Source organism: Orbicella faveolata, unplaced genomic scaffold, assembly GCF_042242905.1.
Source record: "Orbicella faveolata isolate gen_17 unplaced genomic scaffold, um_ofav_v1 contig_13, whole genome shotgun sequence".
Taxonomy (NCBI): domain Eukaryota; kingdom Metazoa; phylum Cnidaria; class Anthozoa; order Scleractinia; family Merulinidae; genus Orbicella; species Orbicella faveolata.
Window position 1 is genome coordinate 16584270 of NW_028301540.1, and position 24243 is coordinate 16608512.

General features: G+C 39.1%; 2 pseudogenes across 1 annotated transcript; both read left to right on the forward strand.

Moving 5' to 3' along the window:
• Positions 1 to 1323: 1323 nt before the first annotated feature.
• LOC149115322 (uncharacterized) lies at positions 1324 to 15109 on the forward strand (annotated as a pseudogene). Its single transcript, XR_016206188.1, has 14 exons — positions 1324 to 2346; positions 2820 to 3057; positions 3217 to 3325; positions 3603 to 3706; positions 8195 to 8310; positions 8617 to 8690; positions 8790 to 9067; positions 9332 to 9483; positions 9665 to 9749; positions 10841 to 11052; positions 11562 to 11654; positions 12139 to 12355; positions 12600 to 12686; positions 12959 to 15109. The product of XR_016206188.1 is annotated as an uncharacterized LOC149115322 (transcript).
• Positions 15110 to 18057: 2948 nt separating this feature from the next.
• Positions 18058 to 19481, forward strand: LOC149115323 (uncharacterized; annotated as a pseudogene).
• The last annotated feature ends 4762 nt before the right edge of the window (positions 19482 to 24243 follow it).

A 24243-nucleotide genomic window follows, 5' to 3' on the forward strand; every position in this document is an offset into this window, starting at 1 on the left:
CAAATTGTACAAATTCATTTAAATTAATGAGAAAAAAATGTTTGACAGAGATGTCCCATGAAACTACGATATGGACAGTTGTTGCCACAATACGATCAGCTAAACAAGAGCCAAATAAAATTCTTCTGTTTACAATAAAAGTCAAATATAATCTAGTTTTAAAAAGATTAGTACAGTAACAACGATTAGAAAAAATCAACTGACCGCCCTGTAAGCTTCCGCCATCCCTCTCTGCCGCGGCAAGCAAAATGAAAACAACAAAAGCCGAATAAACTCAGCTAACTTCTCTGCACCTTTCCAAACGTAGTCCGTGTTCTGCCCTTCCATGAGGTATCGATTCAATTTCTACCTGTCTCCTGACTGAATAGATGATTAATTTTGTGTTCTGGTTTTGCCGGCATCTTTTTCTTTCATAAATAGCTAATTATTCGCACAAGTAAGATTAATACAACTAAGTCTGCCCTTGCATGTTCACTGTTTTTTTTTTTGGGGGGGGGGGTGATTTCTACCGTCCCTTCATAAGAGCATAGCTGCCTTGTGAGTGCCCGATCTCCAAAAAGCGGAATCAGCGGTCTCCATGTTAGGTACCAGGTTCTCTCGGTTCTCCTGTCATTAACCATGAGGAGCTTTGCCCAAGAAAAAAATTCTCAGCAGGATGCGTAAAATGAAACCTTGGCTTGTCACAGTGAGGCGAGAGATCTCAGTTATCACACGGCCGAAATTAATTATCTTTTTTTGATCCTGTCATGCAACAAAATAAACCAGACGCCACAATCCACGCGCGAGTCTTAATTTAAACACGAGAAGACTATGGCAATTTTCTTTCGCAAATATGCAACAAGTGAAGATGTGAAATCGAACCGACTTTTTACTTGCGGTTCTCTGATTGCTGAGCACTTTTATTGAACGCTTGCTGTTTTTGGATTCGCCGAATTTAGTCAACGGCAGAGGAAACTAAAAATAGTGACAGTAAAAGAAGAAGTGACGTTATGAAACTAAGTTTGAACGACATGGAGATAGGCTTCGTTTCTTTGTTTGTTTTCTTTAATCAGCTAAAATTTGTTGAAGCGTGCGTTAAGCATAGGTAAACTCGGTGTCGTCGGTCACATAACTTGCGTGTAACGCAAACGGTTAGTTTCCAGTACCTCGCTTGTGTCCTGGCTATTGTTTTCGGATGTCTGCAGAGGATTTGTGTACTTGCTTGTGATCGCTATTGTGTGTCAAAGGTAATTTCTTACTAACTGGGTAATATTCTACTTTGGCGGGACTTTCAAGTTTCAAAAGCATCATGTTTTTGATTTGTAACTCACTTGAAGCATCAATATGGTGGGAGACGAACCGTCGTCCTCCTCCGCGTTTAACGTTTCCAGTCTTTCAAGGGTTACAAGTTCATCACTTGACCCTCGAAAGCATTGGTATGTCCTTACCAAAGAAGTTTGTCGAGGTTACCCGAAGGATTTCGCCAGGAATGAAATTTTTAAGTCATTTCCAAACGAGCCTCGAAGTGTGGCTCCGCAGGAACCTCAGCCCGCCAAATCGGCGTATTCAAGCGACTTCCGAAGAACGCCAAATACAGTATATGTCGCTTTGACCTTTGGTTTAATTGCCAGACTACTACGTCAAAGCGGTCGTTCAGCTAGTGGCTTTCTGAATTCAGCTGTATTCACGCCGATTGTAAATCTCCTAAACTCCATCGCCTTGGACATGGAGCACCACGATGCCATGGACTTCGCTTTTGGCGGGAAAGCGTGCCCAGTTATTCAAGCCTCTGAGGAACTCCAAGCAGAACTGGCGGAAAAATCACGGTCAATTGAATTCCTTGAACTCAAACTAAAAAACCTTCAGGGTCAGGTTGTTGATCTCGAAACGAGTTTAAGTGATTTTTCTTCTTCAGAGCCAACATGCTGTTCGACTCCTGTCAACTCTCGTTCACCATCATCGTGCTGCAGTTCGATCGAGGAGACAAAATGCAGCCCAGACCTCGGATCGACGACCATAAAACGACAAGTTGTAGCCAAGTGCAAGGAAGTGCTAGATTCAATCAGTGACGTCTCTGAAAAATATAAAGAATCAATTGCTTGCGTTCTAGGAAGCAGTCTTATTTATGGTGATGATGCTCAGAGAGAAAACGTGAGAAACCACATCTCGGAGGTCATAAATATTGTAATGGACTCAAAGGGGTCGAAGAAAGGCTTTTCTGAGCTTCTGTCCTCAGAAACACGTGCTCATGTTTTCCAGAGCATGAGAGTTCCGGATTGGGTGCTGTTGTATTTCAAGCTGCACACAAAGTTGCCTGATTCAGCATGGCAGACGCTGCTCAATTTGACCCAACTTGGAAAGACCGGGGTGAGTGCACTTCCGGGTAATGATGAGTGACATGAAAAGCTTTCGTTCCCTTTTTCTATTTATTGTTCTTAGTTTTGTTTGCATGCTGCTGCTTTTCATTCATTGTGATTTGCTCAATATAATGGTTATGTATTCTCCAAAAAATAAATTACCATCATTACTTTTATCAAGGCTACTTCCCAATAAAAAATGTGTGTCTAGTATAATTTATCAGTTTCACAATGTATTGAGCATTTCAATTTTACTCAGAGTGATCGCCAAAGACAACAAATCAAATATCGTAATAGCATAAGGAACTAGCTAGAAGCAAGGAAACACAAGTGACCAAATCACATATGCCAAATCGCAATTGGTTTTTTTTTGCATCTGATTGGCTGAGAGGGAAGCACGACCAACTTGACTTGATAAGAGATGACTGTATATAAGAGTTAAATTTATGCCTCCATTAATAGTTTCCTTCTATTTATCCTTAGCGATCCAGTGATACACCTTTACTTCTTTCAAAAAATGAAATCAAGGCTGTAAAGAAGTTAGTATTTTCTGTTGTGCGGAAAACGCTGAAAATTGGTAGAGTCAATGATGCTGACTTTGAAGCATGCGATGTGGACCTACAATCTGTTCTTGTCTGGGCCATACGAGAACAGCGCCTTCATTGTTGTGACACTGAGGACCTGGAATTCAATGTTAAACTTGATGGCCGTCCTCTTGGTGGTGAGTGTATCAGTAACATATTTTAACTGGGTGTTTCATTTGTCTGCCTAACAGTATCTACTGCAGTATTTTTGATAAGATTGTGTCATTCTATGGGTTAATAATATGTTATGAATAGTTGGTAATAAAACTATTTATTTTTGGTATTTTGTTTTCAAGGGAAAAATCAAGTGGCTGTTGGTCTGGCCCCCATTGACTTTGCCAATAAAAGTTCTGAGAGCGCCTTGTCAGTCTACCCTATTGCTATAGGGAATTGTAAAGAGAATAGGTCAGTGACTACTGATTGTGCAATCATGAACAATTTTTTGCATTTGGATAAGAAAGTAGGCATTGAGATGTTGCTGTAAAGAAAAGAAACATTTATACATGTATTTCTCAGTCAGTTATTTAAGATGTAGTAGAAACTCTAGATAAAAAGAGTTCCCTTTCTTTCATGAGCAGCTTTAGTTGAATTTTGTGATGAATACATTTTTTTCTGTTTATTACCTTCTTTCAATTAAGGTGACGTTTAACATTTTTTATTTTTGTCCCTATTCTTATATTAGGGCAAATCTAAAGCAATTGATTAGAAATCTTAATTGCCAGAAGATTGTGATAAAAAAACATGGCATTGTTGTGGATGGAAAAAAGTACAACATCTCTTTCACAGGTACATGTAAATAGTGATTTAAACCAGACTGATGAGAAAGGGAATGAATTTTGAAATGCTGTTATTTATTTAATGGGACATTATTTGTGTTTATTTGGGAGAAAAACTAAGTTAAAGCTATCTCATAATTTTTTACAGGGATCAATTAATTGTGCAAAAAAAGCGATGGCAAATACTGTTTGGTAATTACCTTAATATTTATGGCACTGTTCAGTACCTTTAGTAACATTTTGCTGTTGTTCTAAATATCATAACAATCCTGCCATTAAATAGGGTTATATCAACATTAATACCACTGGTTCATAAGGAAATTGGACAAACTTATACAGTATGTGAAATGGTCCTTGTAGTGTATGTCCATATATGGTATTTCCTTATTTGGAAGTGACCATGTGCTTGAATAGAAGAGACCATCTAAAATGGCGGATTAAAACGTTGTGTTGTCAAATCCAGTCTCTGTTTGTTCCGCAAACACCACATTTTGGCGACGAGGATGGTGGTCACATTAAGTGGATTACCGTGCATATCTCCCTTCGACTGCATTGGGGAACCAGCCACACTGGCTCAATGCTGGGACAAGTGGAAAGCTGAATTCGAACTATTTGTGGCAGCTTCGGGGGTTGAAGACAAAGTGCAAAAGCGAGCTCTACTTCTACATCTCGCAGGACCTGGAGTCCGTGAAATTTTCAAAACGTATTCAGCTGAAGTGCGAGGAGACAACAAAGAGTTTGATAAAGCGATGAAGTGTCTCTCGGACCATTTCAAAGTGAAGAAGAACGTACCTCTAGCGAGACAAAAACTGCTTGCCAGCCAGCCGAATCCGGGCGAAAAGATCAACAACTTCGTTACGCGTTTGAAAAGTTTAGCGGAACACTGTGACTATGGTGAAGAAGAAGATAACCAGGTGAGAGATATTGTGATTTCGCATATCACGAATAAGGAACTGAAGGGCAAATTCTACCGCGAAGAAAACCTTAGTCTGACCAGACTTCTGGAAATCGTGAGCACCTATCACCATAAGGATGCCTTGGTTCTCGTAAGCGAAGAAACTGTGAATCGTACCTGGGAAGACCGAAGTAAGGGCGATAAAGGAGCGAAGAGCAAGCAGCCATGGCAAGGCAAATGTTGGAGATGCGATAAGACAAGTCACATGGCGAAAGATTGTAAAGTTTCTCGTAACCATACTTGCAGCAAATGTGGAAAACGTGGGCACATGGAGGTCTGTTGTCACACGAAACAGGATAAACATGGCAAAGGAAGAGGCAAATCTGGAAGAAAACGAGAAGGCGTACAAACCATAGGCGACCAGCCTGACCAAGATGACGTGGAAGGAAGCAAAGTCAGTAAAGATGATGGATTTTATGTCTTTAGCACCTCAGATCGTGAGTCAAACACTTTACCTCTTATGATTGAAAGTGAACCTGTCAATGTCATCATAGACTCAGGTGCTACCTGCAACTTAATGTCTGAGCAAGTGTTTGATAAAGTGTCCAATGGAAAGCTAGAGTTGTTAGAGACTGACAGGAAAGTTTATGCTTATGCATCTCAGCAGCCGTTAAAGCTTAGAGGAAAATGCATGTTGAACATTAGTGTACCTAATACACAAACGTCGTTGAAAGCCGAGTTCTTCGTAATGCCAGGCTCCGCAGACACATTGCTGGGCAGGAGCTCTTCTTAAGAATTAGGTGTCTTGAAAGTGGGTGTTTCTGTGAACGCTTGTCAACTCAAAGATGTTACTGATAAGAAGGCTGCCCTTAAGGCAAAGTACCCTCAAGTGTTTACTGGTCTTGGAAAATTGAGAAATTTCCAATTAAAACTGCATGTAGATGAAAGTGTCACCCCAGTTGCTCAAGCTATGCGAAGAATTCCGTTCAGCAGGAAACAAAAGGTTGTTGACAAACTAGAGGAACTTGAGAAGCTTGATGTGATAGAGAAAGTGAACGGTCCAACAAGTTGGATTAACCCCCTTGTTAGTGTCAAAAAGCCAAATGGTGATGTTCGCATATGTTTAGACATGAGGCAAGCCAATCGAGCGATATTAAGAGAAAAACACCCTGTGCCTACCATTGAAGAGACACTGCAAGAAATTTCAGGGGCAAAAGTGTTCTCCAAGTTAGATTTGAACATGGCATTTCACCAAGTAGAACTTGCTCCAGAGTCAAGAGACATTACCACTTTTGCAGGACCTAATGGTCTTTACCGCTACAAACGTCTGATATTTGGTGTCAATATGGTCACTGAGAAGTTCCAACACATCATCTGGCAGATACTCAAAGATTGCCCTGGCGCTCACAATATTCATGATGATATCCGTGTAGTTGGCGCTTCTGAAGAAGAACATGACGAAAGGTTGAATCAAGTCATGAAGAAATTAGAAGAGAGTGGCTTAACACTGAATTATGAAAAGTGCCAGATCGGCGTGAATAGCATGGAGTACCTTGGTAACGTGTTAACTGACGAGGGATTACAAGTATCTGGTGACAAAGTTGAAGCCATTGTGCAAGCACCAAGACCAAAGGACCAGTCAGAGCTGCGAAGCTTCCTTGGTTTGGCACAATATTGTTCAAGGTTCATTCCAAGCTTCGCGATCATTGCCAGCCCACTGTGGGATCTAACCAAATCACATGCCAAATGGAAATGGGGCACTGCTGAAGAGAAGGCTTTCCAAGCAGTCAAAATGCAGCTGACACAGGCACCAGTCATGGCATTCTTCAAACAAGGAGCGGAGACCCGTGTCACCACAGACGCCTCACCAGTAGGTATCGGAGCTGTCTTGGAACAAAAGCAAGCTGATGGCCTGTACAGACCTGTACACTATGCTAGCTGAAAACTAACTCCACCCGAGAGCAAATATTCTCAGTTTGAGAGGGAGGCACTGGCGGTGAAGTGGGGCTGTGAGAAGTTCTTCCTGTACATCCATGGAAATGAGTTCGAAATTTGCACTGACCATAAGCCGCTGGTCACTGTGTTTGGTCCACATTCAAAACCACCTTCAGCCAGAATTGAAAGATGGTTGTTATACATGCAGCAGTTCAAGTTTAGCATCAGACACATCCCTGGCAGAGAAAACGCCGCTGACGCATTGAGCAGATTGCCAGTAGATAGTACTCCTGATGCAGCCATCAAGCAGACAGAAGAATATGCACGCAGCATAGTTGCTGATGCCATACCTGCAGCATTAGCACCCCGCCAAGTTGAGAGAGAATCAGAGCGAGACCCTACCCTGCAACTGGTTCGCCATGCCATAACTTCTGGTGATTGGTCGAAACTCCAAGGAACAACCTACAAAGCTGTTAGAAATGAACTCTGGATAATGGGACAGCTGGTTATGAGAGGAAACAAAGTTGTCATTCCAGAAAAGTTGTGGAACCAGACCATTCAACTGGCTCATGAGGGTCACCAAGGGATGGTGCGAACGAAATCTCGATTAAGAGAGAAAGTATGGTGGCCAGACCTTGACAAACAAGTTGAAAAGTTAATCCGAGCCTGCTACCCATGCCAGCTGGTTGGACCCAGACCAAAGCCAGAACCAATAAGGTCAACACCACTGCCTCAAGGCCCATGGAGTGAAATTGCTGTGGACTTACTAGAGATTCCAAAGAAGGGACACTTGCTCGTTGAAGTTGACTATTATTCTAAGTGGCCAGAAATAGCTTTTCTGACCAAGACAGACGCAGGAAATGTGATCAAATGGAGAGCATGTTTCGCACTCATGGTTTGCCTGAAACCCTGAGAAGTGATAATGGTCCACCGTTTGCTTCACGAGAATTTGAAGGATTCCTTGAGTACTTATCGATTGATCACAAGAAGGGCATCCCATATTGGCCTCAAAGTGATGGCGAAGTAGAGAGGCTCAACAAAACCCTCCTGAAGGCAATCCGAATAGCACAACTACAAGGCAAAGATTGGAAGAGAGAAGTACAAGACTTTCTTTTCCAATATCACAGCACTCCCCATACAGTCACTTCACTATCTCCAGCTGAGCTCCTTATGGGCAGAAAGTTAAGAGATAAGTTGCCACAGGTTAAACCTTCTCGTGATCAGGCTACTGAAGCAGAGTGGCAAATTCTTCTCAGAGAAAGGTATGCTCGCAGGAAGCTAAGAGAGAAAGAGTATGCTGACTCAAAGAGACATGCCACAACAAGTGACATTGCAGAGGGCGACATGATCCTGCTACGTCAGAACCGCGAGAACAAGTTGTCACCAACATTTGAGCTCAAGCCGTATCGAGTAGTAGAGAAGAATGGAAATGCAGTTATCATCGAGAATTCTTCTGGCCAAAGTAAAATGAGGAATACTGGTCACATGAAGAAGTTTGTAGACCCAGGTGCTTCAGGAACTGAGCCCCCGGCTCCATCTAAAATGGCGGATTAAAACATTGTGTTGTCAAATCCAGTCTCTGTTTGTTCCGCAAACACCACATTCCTTGGATATTGTTTTGCCTCATTAGCATGTGTTATGAATTGTTTCCCCTTATACGACCTTAAGTGACTCTGGACTACAAGGCTTTGCTGCTTCTCCTAAACAAAAAAGACGATGAGGATTTCCTCCTTGGTGGCAAGGGCTATGGAGTGCAGTGTTGTGCATTTTGTGATGCAATACGGGTAAGGTTTTATATATTTACATGTAGTTTGATGGTAACTGCATTAATTAACACTTACTTGAATTGTAAACTGCATTTTAGTATAGGGTTCAGTGACTATCTGTATCAATCATGTCAGTTATAAATTAGTACTATTATCATCAATAAAATACTTTTATTTTTGCAATCCTAGTAAACACTGAATGTTAAGACAAGGAAAATAGATATCATTATCTAGTAGCTCTTTAGCTCTTTGTGGAAAAATTTTATGTTTTTTCCAGCATTCTAAATGAGGTCAATATTTCTATTGTCCATAACTTTATTTTAGGCTTGCACTTGCCATGGAGTTGCTGTGGATGAGACATGCCTGGATTGTTTAAGATCAAAAGCTAACATTGGAAGGTGAGGGTGTTGTGAGCACAACTGACTGGTAAATATAAAATAATGGAAATTTCCAGGTTCAACGTAAGCCACTGAGTGTGTATTTTTGCTCTTTTTCAGGGATACAGGCCTTCGGGATGATCTCAATTTTCTTCTGGAGGAAGACTTGAGCAGCATAAATCTTTGCTCTCTTCATTGTGAGATGCGAAATTGTGAGCAGCTTCTAGGCTCATTGGGTTTGTTTGCCTATCGAGTTGGAACCCTGGACAAGTTGAATGGTGCCTTGTCTGATTATGGGCCTGAAAACTGTAGAGGTTTTCCTAGAGTAACAGTTAAAGAACGGAAAGGACAACAAACAGCAATAGAGAGACAAAATATACATGTTGCATCTTTTTCAGGTACTGTCATCAGTCCTTTAATCTATTGTTCATCACCAATGTAATGCTGTCAGGAATATGCCAAATGAATGAACCCATTTACAGAGTGAACATAATTTATAACTTTGTGAACATAATTGCATACAGTCTTAGGAAACAACTTTTTCAATTTTCACTCCGATTGCAATGTGAAGGTCATGGAGTAGTATACATACTTGTGCCATTTTATGACACTGATGCAAGTTTGGTGGTCGGTATTTAAAGTCAAGGTAAATTCTTTATCAGGTTCGATGGAGAGAGAAGTTCTTAAAAACTTTGAAGAAATTGTAGCAAGGTCACTCCCCCTTTAGAAAGTTGCCCATTACTATGAGGAATGTTCTGGAGCTGCAAGAGACGTTCTGCTAAACTATGTCACCTTTTTTGAACAGAGGATATCGGTGGGTTAACTCATACATGTAGCAAGATTTTGAATATCTTACGTTACTGAGCAGAATTTAATGCTTTATATCATTTTAATACACATAATTTCAGGTTGGGTTGAGATGACTTGTAAGGGAATAAATAATTATGTTTTACAATAAAAACTTACAATGTAATTAACAATGTCCTTATTTGTAGTTTGTAGATGAGATACTCGACCGGGGAACCTTTGTTAGAGACTATGGTGTGCGGCAAGAAACAATTGACCTCAATGACACAAAAGGTGAAAGGACATCTCAACGAAGCTCATTAGCTTACTATATTTATAAATTGTTCACTTAATAATTTTTTATTTACTCATCAGCCTATTCAATATTCATAACTTTCTCAAGATCTGAAATTGTTCTTAATGGAGCTACAGTTCAGTCAAGGCTTCTTTGCCTAAATTTTCAAGTTTCTCATTTCATTTGTAATCAAATTGAATTTCCCTCATGCTTGACCACCTATGTCTTGGATTACTCCTACCTATTTGATGTTTGTTTACCCTGGGAAACTATTATTTTAAGGTTTCCTTACCAGTTGGGATTCTTAATATAGTTGAACCTCCTGTAAGCCACCACCCAAAATGTGAAGCCTAGGTGGTCGCTTATGAGAGCTTAGACCATAATGGGTCAAAAGTTTTCCTCATTAGAATATGATAACTGCCGAGACTTAACCCATGAACGAATGCCGATGCAATGTTTTATTCATGTGAAAGTCAATTTCGAGAAAAACATCTGGTTCTTCCCATTGAGAAATTGAGATAATGCTACAACACCTTATCCAATTTATGCTCTACTATCTGTCAAATGGTTGCTTACCGGAGGTTAAAAACAAAGGAAAATTTCAAACTTTTAGCTCTAAAAGTAGTCGCACTCACTATAAAGAGGTTTCAAATATACCGATTTGACTTGGAAACTTTTGGTATTTTGGAAAACTGGTCGCTGAGGAGAGGTGATTGCTTACGAGAGGTGGTCGCAACCAGAGTTTGGACTGTAGTTTATGTTACATTTGAAATATTTGTTTATTTATTTACAGTGGCCCCAATTAGCACATTTAATAGTGCTAAATACATTTGACACTTAAATAAAGTTATTATTATTATAATTATTTAAAGTAAATTTCACACATTGTAATCTTGATGTAAATCCTTTATGCAAGAACCTTTACCCACATAAAGTCATCTGTCTCTCAACCCAAGGCTATGAATGGCTGGAAACAAACATAATCAGGGAAACCTTGGGTTGCTCCAGACTACAACAAATTGGTCCATTATATTCCCATTAAATGCTTACACTGACAATCTGTTGGATTCTTTCTGTTTTTGGCTGTAAGAACTTAAAGTGTTCTTGGAGAACCTAAAGGAGAACTGGATTAAAAGACAAAAAGAAGTCGAAGAAAGATTCCTGGAGCTGGAAGAACAGTGTGGCAATGAGGAACCCCTACCCAAGAAGAGGAAAAGAGGGAAGAAGAAAAAACTCATGGAAGACCACACTGATCCCTTCGCAAATTATGCAGCCCAACTTCAAATTGAATTTTTTGTCAAGGTAAACTTGTAGCTAACTTTGACATGCAAGTAGGTTGCATACACTCAATTGAGTCATTCGCTTATAAAAATGCCTGACTGGAAAATCAGTGTTGTTCAATAACCAACATTGTCAACTGAAAGATTAGCAGTTTTATTTGTGAAGAAACAAAAAGTTTAACTGCAGCAGTTGTAACTTTATTTGACTAATACTTAACTGATGAAAGAATGAAGGATGCGAATACAGCCATAACACTACTGGAAAAATTAGCTGAAAAAATTTCAGGCTCTAAATGGGACTCGAAACCATGACCTTTGCATTACTGTTGCAATGCTCTACCAACTGAGCTGTCAAAGCCACATGAGAGCGATCGTGTGTGGGTTGGGCCCTATATGTTCAGTGGACGTAATACTCAGCTGAAATTTTTTCATGTCATTTTTCCAGTAGTGTTATGGTTGCATTCGCATCCTTCATTCTTTCATTATTTAATTGCTACTGTTGGACATCTATTACCATGTAATACTTGTCAGGTTTGCTGTGATTGGAGGGAAATTGCCCACACAATGCGTGACAGAGTGTTCGAAGACCATGAAGAGCAATTGATTGATATCCATGATGTGAAGGTATTATTTTTTATATTGAAAACAATTATTATTCTCTTACGAAGCTGTTGTGGCCATAGCCCTTGGTCCATATACACACTTGCTTAAACTTTTCTTGAGTTTGTTTGAATTAACTGAAAATGGTAGGATATCACCTTTATGAACTAAGTTATTCAATACATACAGTGGTTTAAGTCCATTTTTGTTTTAAGCATTGCATCTAGACTTGACAGGTATGAAACTGATTTGTGCAGAAATATTCAGGAATGTTCAGTTACTCTTACTAAATCCAACAAGGTTAATAGGCTGATAGAAAATAATTTCAACCATAGCTTTTCTACACTGGAATGCTAAAGCTGTATGTTACTGTCAAAAACTACATGCTTTTCTGTAGTGTCAAAATTATTGTGTATACAGTTAAAAATTTTACAGGTAGAGAGGGTTACCCATCTTTGATAATTTAATTTCTTATTACATTCTTGTTTTCTTTTGCTATACTCTCTAGTGCAAGGAGTGGGGCTTTTTGTTGAAAATGCTATTTGGACTACACCTTGGCACTGGTGATTATGGGCACCTTGTCATAGATCACAGTGCTATGCTCCTACGGCACTTTAGGTCCTTCTATAAATATTCTGGCCAAGGATTTGAGGCTTCTCACAAGCTACACAGACAATTGTATTCTAAGGCAACAAATCATGATTCATCTGGACCTGGCCAGTCATGTGAGTTACAAGATACTGTATTATTATCATCATCCTTGTCGTCATTATCATAACTGTTATCAGTATTAATTATAGTTATTTTACTTATTATAGTACAGTCACACTAGTTTCAGTCACTTTTATTTCTGAATACTCCCTAGAGTGTCTGTTGAGGCCATAATGATATAGAATCAAGTTTAAATGAAAGTAAAATAAGTTGTAATATCAAATAAATTGGGTTTGAAAACATTTTCTCTTCCTATAGTGAATCAAATTCTCACGCATTGGTATGCAACCATGCTGCTGTCGTTGAGATATTCATTCCAACAAGCTGAAAATTGCATTATGGCCAGTAAGTATTAAAAACCAAATTATGTGCCATGGATATTTTGTAATACTACATCAATAGATTAACTCCTTGTGTGCATTTTACACATGGAGATAAAAGGAAACCAAGTAAATAAACACTGAATTTAATTACACGTATATCTTAATGCAAAGTTTGTGACATAATTGTGTAACATTAGCATTTGCTAGCATGCAATGTTAATTCGAAACAGGTATGGTTTTCACTCCCTCAAGCACTATCTTTTCTTTTGTTTTTTGTTTTTTTTTCATTCTTAGGAAAGAAAACATTTACCTACCGTGGATGTGGCTGGAAAAGTGCTGGTCATGAAATGAGATCTTGGACAGGAGCTATGAAAACTTGGGTTCAAGTAATCAATAATTTATTTGAGCAAATGTTTGGAAGTGACTTCCTTACATACTGCTATGATAAAGACCATGGCACTAGGGTTGAGGACACGGTGACATCCAGTATTTTAGAATACTGCCATGATCACTGGGAAAGTCAGTATGGTGTCCACATCAGTCCACAGCCACCACAAGATCTTTCTGGTAAGTGTCACCCAGTAGCTACCACCTTGGTTTCAGATACTGACATGCTGACTGAGCCAACCCCACTGCAAGATCTTTCTGGTAAGTGTCACCCAATAGCTACCAACTTGGATTTAGATTCTGCCATGCTGAATGAGCCAGCCCCAATACTCATTCCAGAATCTGAACCAGCTAAATGTAACTTGGAGTCTGTCACTTCTCATTCATCTCCTCAACTAAAAGCTGCAGTTGTCATTGAGGATCAAGGTGAGACCATCCTGTCACAGCAAACTGCCTTGCAAGTTGCTATGGCCAAAGCTAGCACAAGAGGTGAAGAAGCTGCTCTACACAGTTTACTTCCACCTCTGGCATCAAAATTTCCCTTGGCACTCCAGCCAGTTTATGGTAAAACCTTGAATGCAGATCCCTTCTCATTAACAGAGCGTCCCTGTAAAAGTGACATCCAGAAGGCTCAGAAAGTTCTGCTTGATGCTAAAAAAGCAGGCATGAATCCTACTGGTATTGACATTGAAGGCAAGGGTCAGTTTTCTGAGAGTGCCCTCTGTATCCTAAAACGCTTCTGCACACTAGCTGACACTACTCGCAAAGTGTCTGCAGAAGCTAACTGGCTTTCAAAAATGAAATGCTCACCTGAAGATCTTGTACGATTACAAGATGCCCTTTGGCATCATCCAACAAACCACCCAATACTAAAGTACGGTAAGAAGGGATTGAATTCCACGTCATTTTCTGATCTTGTTGAGGAACGATATATCGATAGCTTTGTCATTGATATATGCATCGGTAAGTTTTTGGATGACGCCAGAGAAAATGGTAAGAATGACACTGTGTACTTTCCCACAGAATTTTATGATTGAATGAGCTGCAACGACAAGAATTTCCAGCAGCTGCAATTAAATGAAACAACAAAGCACCTCTCAAACATCGATGATTTGCAGCAAATTCTAGTGCCAGTTTACATGCCTAACCATTGGGGCTTAATCTTTGTTGATTTAGCCCAGAAAGAGATGTACTTTGATGATGGCCTGCAGTCAGCAGTTCCTACCATGTCCCTTCCATCAGTCAAGTTGTCATTAGAGTTACTCTCTGAAATGTACCCACACCATCCACTTTTTCAAACAAGGTTTTGGAAAAACTATCCAAGGTTTCGGCGCTTTGGTATGCCATCTCAGGCACCGGTTAACTCAAAAATGATCGGCATTGGAAGCTGTGGGATTGGTGTGATCATGGCTGCAAGGGATATGATTCAGAATGGGTCTTCATGCATCAACAACTTCCTGTGGAGATTTTCTGATATGGATCAACACAGGAAAACTTTAATGTTGCAGATCCTTGACTGGAGTACTCCATAGAACCAAGGTGTCCTACACTACTATTCTTCCTGTCTTGGCTAGCCAGTCACATGTAGACTCTGGTTATTTGAAGGCAGAAAATCTTCATTTAGCTAGTTCTGCCTCTCTTGGGTAGTCAGTCCTATGTAGGCTGTTGTTATCTGAAAGCAGAACTTCTATTATTCATTTTTCTTTTTTTTTTTTTCTACCCAGTTGTCTCTCTTGGGTAGTCAGTCCTATTTAGACTGTTGTTATCTGAAGAACAGAACTTTTATTTTCACCTAGTTCTGTCTCTCGGGTAGTCAGTCCTATTTGGTCTGTTGTTATTTGAAGAACAGAACTTTTATTTTATTTTATTATTATTTGCTTAGTTTTTAATTATTTATTAACTTTTGTCAATTTTTTTGATGATTTTATTTTCTTTTTTCTTTTCTTTTTTATTGATACTCATTTCTTTCATTTATTTTGACCCAGTTCTGTCTCTCTTGGGTAGTCAGTCCTGTTTGGGCTGTTGTTATCTGAAGAACAGAACTTTTACCTCATTTTAGTATTCATTTATTTTTAATTCTATTGTTATTATTATTATTATTATTATTATTATTATTATTATTATTATTATTGTTTTATTATTATTTTTTTTGTTTATTTTTTTTTTTGGACCCAGTTCTGTCTCTCTTGGGTAGTCAGTCCTGTTTGGGCTGTTGTTATCTGAAGACAAAGACCTGTTTTTGTTTTTTCCTTATCCCCCCACTGTTTTTCCACCTCATGGTCCGTACCTTGTCGTGGTGAGGTGGCTTGTGTGCCTCAGTGACCTGTTTGAAGCAAATCCAGTGAAAGATACAGTTTCTTGATATACTAAATCAATTGAAAGGTAGAGGCCAGACAAAAACGGACCATCCTTTCTTAAATGCCTTTGAGTAAATTTCAGACAGATTTTAATCAGTTGGAATTCTATATGCCCTGGTCTGAAGTGGACCTATTTATAACATCCGACAATCACTTCAAACCATTAACCTGATAAGAGGATACCAAGGCCTTTTTATAAGAGATGTCAGAATTGAAGCCTGGAATACCTGGCATAATAGACCCAAACAGAAGGAGGTATGATAGTTTTTTTCTGCTTTCCCTTTCACAAACATTTAATGTTCTGTTTGTTTAATTTATAACAATATTGTGATTTCTTACTCTGTATTGTTTCTATCGAGCGGTTTGTTATACTTGGGCTGTTGTTATTTAAGGGCATCATCATCATCATCACTATCATCATCATCATCATCATCATCATTTCTTTTAACCCAATTCTGTCTCTCTTGGGTAGTCAGTCCCATTTGCATGGGCTGTTGTTATCTGAAGAACAGAACTTTTCTTTATTTTATTTTATTTTATTTTTTTTACCCAGTTCTGTCTCTCTTGGGTAGTCAGTCCCATTTGCATGGGCTGTTGTTATCTGAAGAACAGAACTTTTCTTTATTTTATTTTATTTTTTTTACCCAGTTCTGTCTCTCTTGGGTAGTCAGTCCTGGTTTTTGGGCTGTTGTTATCTGAAGAACAGAACTTTTCTTTATTTTATTTTATTTTTTTTACCCAGTTCTGTCTCTCTTGGGTAGTCAGTCCTGGTTTTTGGGCTGTTGTTATCTGAAGAACAGAACTTTTATTTTATTTTATTATTTTATTTTTTTTTATCCAGTTCTGTCTCTCTTGGGTAGTCAGTCCTGGTTTTGGGGCTGTTGTTATCTGAAGAACAGAACTTTTATTTCATTTTATTATTTTATTTTCTTTCCCCAGTTCTGTCTCTCTTGGGTAGTCAGTCCTGGTTTTGGGGCTGTTGTTATCTGTTATTATTACTATTATTTTATTTTCTTTCCTCAGTTCTGTCTCTCCTGGTCAGAACCTGTTACATGCAGCACTCTTTAGTTTTATAATTTAACATTTTGTGTCCATTTCAGTCATTTTAATAATGTGGCAACTCTTTTAGGTCGCAAAGCAATGCAAAGTTGGCTGTTGTTAGCAAGAGTACTTATGAGGTATGAGAGCTGTTGGTATATATTTAAAGTTTTATTTTTGACAGACAAATGTTCCCTTAATCTTAAATTGTGTGGAATCCGGTAGAAGGAGACTGCTCCTTTCTGGATAGGTATTTTCAATCAAACTTGCACTTGCGAAACATAAAATCTGAGTGTCAACTTTCCGTGGTTATTGCTCGCAAACAGTTCATGCCACCAGACGACCCCAAACTCTCTGGTTGCTCTTCCTTCACCAGGTCCGACAACCATTTGAACTGGACAAAAAGTTGGCCGTCCCACGTCTTGCTCTCTCTTTGGCTGCCTCTAGTGCTTCTCTAGCATTTTGCGGTTCGTGTCTTTCCTCTACCTCCTTGTTTCGCAGGTAAGTCTTCTTAAGGTTTAAAGGAATGGCACTTTGTTGACCGAGGGCAGGTTACAGTATCATTCAGGTCGTGGTCTCTGTATTGGAACACATTGAACTTTTCCCTCCAAACGGGGGGACGTAGGTGCCTCTTTTCTCTGCCGCTGTTATAAATGCATTTGGCATGTTAGCTAACAAAATTTGGACGTACTCTTCCAGTACATAGTACCTTTCAACGTGACTCCATTTCCCTTAAACAAATATAGATATTGTACAACGCTATATTCATCATTTTCTCTGGTAACATCATTGGTTCTTGAGAACAAAACAATTTACCGCTTCAATCCTATTCGCTAGTTTGGAAGTTTCTCAGTCAAGAGAAGTAAGATAATGATAGTAAAACGTAGTCACTCCATTGCCACAGAAATTTTGCGATTCCGTTGTAAAGATTGGAGAAACAGAGGGGAAGTAAATGCAAGCATACTTACCGGCGGCCTTTGGATGTACCGGTAGACAGGAATTAATACTGTCCACAATGCCACTTATCCCCTGTTTGTAGCTTGAAGACCTTCACCCTCTTCTAATCCTTGAAGGTAGCCGTATGACCTCCTGACCATTGTAAAACGGCAGAAATGTCACCGAATGCGCATCGATATGATGTTTTGCCTTTCTGTGTCGAAATAACGCAGTAGTGGTATTAAATTCGGACGGACAAATTGTAGCGCGTTTTAAAAACAGCCACAGAAACAGCCATGTTTGCAAGAATGGTGAGAATCTCTGCGACTTAAAAACCTTGTAATAGCTTTTCATCATGCTTTTCATTAACTTATTTACACATAGGCTTGCTGTGATGGAACAAAGCTCTTTCAACAATGATCAATTGGTGAATAGCTGAATAGTGTGTGAAATAGGGGATGGTTTTCCGGCAAATATAGCTGCTTCCTGAGTTCTTTTTGCTCCACCAATCGTATACATTTAATATCCATTACACGTGCTTGCCAAACGCTTTCCGTCTCTCACTTTGGAAAGATCGCCCGTGAAATCAATTTTTCAACGATAGCTGTGAATAGTTTTTCATCTTGCAAATAACCGGTTCTTCCACTTATTGCTTCGTAAATTTTTAGTGTATTCATCCTTAATGGCTCGAAACAAACGGAAAACGATCAAAGATCCAGAAAAGTTGAAGAAAATTCAGAAAGAAGCAAAGAAAAGGTGGAGACAAAAGAAGGCTCAAGAAAAAGCTTTGAAAGCAGCGGCAGCCATCGCCGGCAACTCGGCAACTATTGGCAAAAAGGAAGAACAAGTGGTTAGGTCTGTGCGAGAAGTAGCGGAGCAGAAGGTTGAAGAAAAAACCATGAAAACAGCGGCAGCCATCGCCGGTAACTCGGGAACTATTGGTAGAAAAGAAGATCGAGTAGTAACGTCTGTGTGAGAAGTAGCGGAGCAGAAACATGGCGAACCTGCCAACCCGCCGCGAAGACGAGTCGACGTCCAACACCACGTTAAAGAGATCAATCCCTCGTTAGTCGTGCGGACAGAAAAATTTCTTGGATCAGGAACATTTGGAAACTGTTATCTCGCTTATTACCGAGATCTGCTTGTGGCTGTAAAAGAGTTCAAGTCTGTGAAAAAGTGGAGCACTAACGACCTCAAAAAAGAAGTACGCCAGGAAGCGAGAATGATCAGCTACCTCGGAGATCACAGTGGCGTGCCTTTGCTATTTGGTGTAATAACTAAGAGCGAGCTGCTTCGGCTTATTACAAAGTTTCATGGCCGAAAACATAGAAGCCTGACCTTGTCCAGTGCCACTAGAAAAAAAAATTATCTGGACAAACCTGGTTGGCTCGGTGTGTTAACAAAAATCATCGAAGCACTCATGCACATACATTCGTGCGGTATCCTGCACAACGATTTGAAAGCGAACAATGTCCTGCTCGAGGAACGAGAGAACGGGTCAGTAAACCCGGTAATTATAGATTTTGGCAAAGCACGCTTTGCGTCTGATACAAAGCCTGCGGTGACTGTAACAATTTCCAAAAGAGAGGAGTACCAGAAGCGCTACCCTCATATTGCGCCCGAAATCGTGTGTGGAACTGGGATGCAAAGCTATAAATCAGACACATTTTTATTTGGAAGAATCGCTCTTGCTGTACTGGATTTGCTACCCACAGCAACTGCTCGATCAATTAAGATGGCCAAATCGGCTTTAAACGATGATCCTGAACAGCGTCCCTCGTTAAAGGAACTGCTTAGCGTCCTTTAAAGATTTGTCAATTGAAGTAAAGAAACTCAGTCGTTCTCAAATAGTTAAACAGGCCAGTATGAAGTAATTTTGTAAATATGTCTTATAGTGCCCTCGTTAGTTCACGTTTTCCTTTTTAGATGAAGAACCTCATATTGAAAATGTTACCGCTGGAATAGTGATATTTACGGATTATCTGTGTTTCTCTTCAAAAACTGTGCTTTCAGTTTAGTGTTGCGAATAGAGAATCATCACGTTACTATTAAGTTTTTTCGATGAGCAATGAAAGTACTGTTTCCGGTTATTTAGAATTCAACTTGTAAAGATATATATTCTTTTTTATCAGAGAGCGACATGCTTTTAATACCACTAGTTGTATATGTCTCCGAGGAACAGCGGCATTAACAAATTATTAAAAGTGTTTTTAGAGAGTAAATAATACGTGGTTTATGAGAGTTTTATCCAGTGACACTAACGCCGCGAAGACAAACGTGACCAAATTTCTCCTCGCAACATACAGTTACAGCCACGCGTGTTGATGTCTGGAAACCATTTGTTTTCATGTCATGAGATACTTAATTAAATTGGTTCGTGTTTCTTTCGGCATGCATTTGACCGCCGATAAGTGCGAAAAAAGTAATTACTGGAAATTCCTAGGGGACACCAAGAGCGTAGTAAACGTGTTAAATACGGTGTTCTCTGTCAGTTAATGATAAGCCATGGAGGAGAATTTCTCCTTCTTAGCCTAATTTGCATATTTTTTTTCGGAGGGCAAAGCTCGTCATGTTTTGGCAGTTCATTGGAACTTACATCAAATGCGAGCTCTGTTTTAGCGGGCCAAAATCCAATCTACCTTCACTTCGTCACCGTGCACAGTTTTAAGACAAAGTTTTCCATTACCTAGAAGCTGAAGATAGTGATTACAGGCAACAACAACAACAGGTAAGCAATTTTTGCATAAATTGAACGAGTAGAGTAAAGTAACGTCAAGATACATTTCGTTTTGCCTTTGGTTGTGAATATGTCATTATCAAGGAGAAGTTACATTGCTTGTGGAATCGACTTTGGTGATGTTTACCTGCCGTGCATAAAGAGCTTATTATCTGTTATTATCTGCTCTCGATAACTGAGTAAGTGCTTGCAGCATTTGTTATTGGCTTATATGCACCTTATGATTCCTTCTGATGCATGCTCTTGTAAGGTTATGTTGCCCTCTGATGTGAATGTTAGTAAGCTAAAATGTAGTGTGCCAGCTTCAGCAGAGAAATTTCTCATGCTAGTGTAAGTATTCTGAAGTGTCTACAATGGTACCTACATGCAAGTTACAATATGCTGTTGTACACAACTGTACATGGACATTGCACCCACTGTTACTGATAGTAAGTTAAATGTTGTGGAGTTTTCTTTCACAAAAAAAAACTTAGTTACTTTATAAAGAGGTATACATGTACCTCAAACTGTCATGAAAACTACACAGGACTTGAAGAAAAGGAAGAGCAACTTGCCCAGGCAGGAAAATCTACTTGTCTTGGATGTCATAGTATAGTCAATCGATTATTTGATAACAATAGAAATTAGTCAATGATATCAGAAATCAATGAAAGAATTTGTCATGAGTAATCGATTGTGATCAAATTTTCAATAAGCATTATTGATTTTGCTGATACTAGCTTATCTTTTAAGCAACATTTAATAAGAAAGAAATGAACAAAAGATATAAAGGGAAATATGAAATCATGAATACAGTTGCATAAAAACAAAACATTGTATCTTGTAAACAGAATATTTTGCTGGCATACATGTATTGGGGACTATGTTTTGGGGGTCTTTGGTAGTGCCTTTGAAATCTACATAAAAAAGTTTCAATCACACGTTTTTGAGGGACACAGTTTTTCTACAGTTTATGTAAACTAACAAAGAGAGACCAACTTTCAATTGATCTCTAACGACTGATAAATGTGGTAAAATCAAATTGATTACTTGAAACTTCTCTAGCATGTGAGTATGAATTTCCTTTCAATTGATTGATAACACTGATAACACTTGCATTAATTCCAATTTATTGATTTACATCAATCTATGGATCAATTTCAATTGATTATCTTACCCTGGGATGACCAGACAGCACTTTAGAGCCATGTTACAGCTGTACATTTTACTGGTATGAAATTGGGCTCTTACCAAATACATGTAGGTTTCATGTGCCATGCATCTGTTCATTAGTAGGAGGGCAGGAAAAAATTGTAAGTCACTTGCCCAGTGGGCCAGTCAATTTCAGTTTTCACTTGCCCCTACTTAAATATTAGTTGCCAATGTGGTGGCCAGTAGGAAATCAGAGGACAAATGCAAACGAAGTACGCTCAGATTCCTAACTAATTCTTCCTTTCAACCTAATAGTTAACTAATCTTTAGGTCTTAAGTTTTGAAATGGAATGACTGGAAATTATCATTTACCAAGCTGATATTTTTAGTCAGACTCACAAGACTACTGAGGCTACATCATAATTTCACTTGCCCACCGGGCCACTGAGCTTCTATTTTCACTTGCCCAAGTCATAGACCGTTTAAAAATTGGCTTAATATTTTTCTGAACTGATTTAACCCCACTCGTTCAAATGGCATTTCTATTGATCTTGAACGCATGACAAACAGCAAGCGAATGGCTGTTCAAACAGATATGCGTTGGTGTATGTTTTTGTGAGAGGTCATAATAAAAAAGAGATTAAAACTCTCAGATTTACAGTTGGGGATTTGATTGTTAATTCAAGAATGAACAACTTGACCATCTCAACATGGCATGACTGGTCAACATGACCGGCGAGTGAAGTTATTGGCCTGTCAAGTCACCATTCTGGCCAGACATTTCCCATTGACCGGCCATTATTTTAAGCCCTGAATATTCATCAATCAAACAGATCTTACATCTACATCTGTAGCTGCTGTGTGACAAAAACTTTGCATCTCTGATTGGAAGGCACTGAATGTCAGAGGATGTAGAAGAACTAAACTCAAAATCTGTGGCAGTAAATAATCAATGTTCATTATCTTCTACACTGTAATATTCATGCACAATAAATCAAACTCCTATCAAACAATGTTTAAATAATTAGTCAAGTTATTTGCAGGCACAATTTGATTGTTTCTTACATGCACTTATGCTCTATTGGTGGACAAAGGTACAGATGATGTCATAAACATTTGTTTTTGTTTCTTTGTTATGTATTACAAGGCAGATAGATTCCATGTTGCCATGCATCTGTTCAGTAATAGATCCCAGAAGGCAACAAAATGTGGTAAGAACAACAGTGACTCACTTGGCTGAAAAAATTTACAGATTCTGTGACACACTCTGGTAATGGCTTATGTGAATACTTTTTTGTTTTTACCACGTTTTGATGTAATCTGTACTCTACTCAGGGCAGAAAAAAACCCAGGTCTGATTTCCTCAGCCAAGTAAATTTTGCTCTAAACGGTCTAGCAATGACTGGAACAAACAAATTATATTTGTGGGTTTAATTAGGCTAACATTACATGTACTTGATTTTTTCGTAAATATCTTGACCAGTCAGAAACGAGACATGGCTGAGCCTTACTCTGGCCGGTCAACATGAGCAGCTACAGTCCGATTTCAAAGGTCACAGTATAAATTGGAATGATAAGAAACAAAATAATAACTCCAGTGTAAAATTCGCTGATTGATATCATACACAGAATTTGCTGATTCATACACAAACATAACTTATCTTATTTAATGAGATGTTTTATGTTACTTGTAGGATGAAGTAAAATTGAGTGTGGTCAACACATGCATACTCCTTGGCATTGATGCTTGAACAGGAAAAAAGGAGCAACTGAGAAGTCTGCAGTATTTATGACTCTATAGGGGGTCCAGGGCCCATTTCTTGAGGGCCCCGGAAACTTTTTGGGCCGGCAAAGCCATCTTTAATTGATCTGTGTCTTAAAACTAAGAGCTGTACATGCCTGAACGTCAACTTTGATATGCTCTGGCAGCTTTATGGCATAAATTGAACCACTTTCAACATTATGTTTAATGCTTTGAGGTATCACCTACCTGTGTTAGTGAATTAGCATTAAATTTAAATATCTTAGATTGCTAGGTTGATACTTATTGTTCAATACAGCAGCAGAAATTAAAATCCTTATTAACGTCATCAAATATGATGTCATAATTTGACATTTTCACTTTCTTGCAAAGCATTGAACTGTGCAACGACACAAGATAGACCGTTTTCGTATTCTTGGGTTGGACTGGAACTGGCTTGCAGCTGAAGCTAATGCAAATGACATGAATCTCTTTTTAACGATATTCCCCACATGCGCCTCTATTGCAAGCTCGTTGCAGTCCAAAAGCAAGAATACGGAATTGGTCTATTAGTTTATCAGCCTCTTGTGATCGGCCGTTTGGCACCAGGCTAGCCTGCATATATAGTTGTCTTTTACGCAACCATTCGAAAGCGTTAAGACCCTGCTTTATATTCGCAAGCTAGCCCAATGTAACCTGGCAATGCCTATGCCTTTGTTTCCCTTCAAAACGAGAACTGCTTGGATGTTGACTGTCCTCTTCAGCGCCTCACTAATTTGGCTTCAGCTCATATTCTGCCTCGCTTGACAAGGTATTTTGCCAAGCTTTGAAATCACCAGTTTCTCTTTTCACCAGTCCATATATCGCTTTTCCTACCTCTTGTTCTATCTTTTGCTGGTCTAAAAGATCGATAGGCCTTAAGATAAGACAAACATCTTATAAATGCAATACAACAGCGCACGCTCTCCCTGCATAATCCCCTGCTTCCTTAAAATTATTTCATACATGGTGAAAGTCGCCGAGGCAATTTCCCTCCTTCTCCCCCGATCTGAAAAGACTTAATCAGAGCACACAATGTAAATTCATAACTTATATATTTATTAGTTTCAAGTGTCAGGCATTTCTTCAAAGCAAATAGGGGGTTTGCTTTCATGCGTATCTGGAGAAGGGTGAGCGGAGGGGTCTTTGTTATGTGTAAGCTAAAAGGTATGGTTGAGTCACCATCTGAGAATCAACGCAGATTTCGCGATTT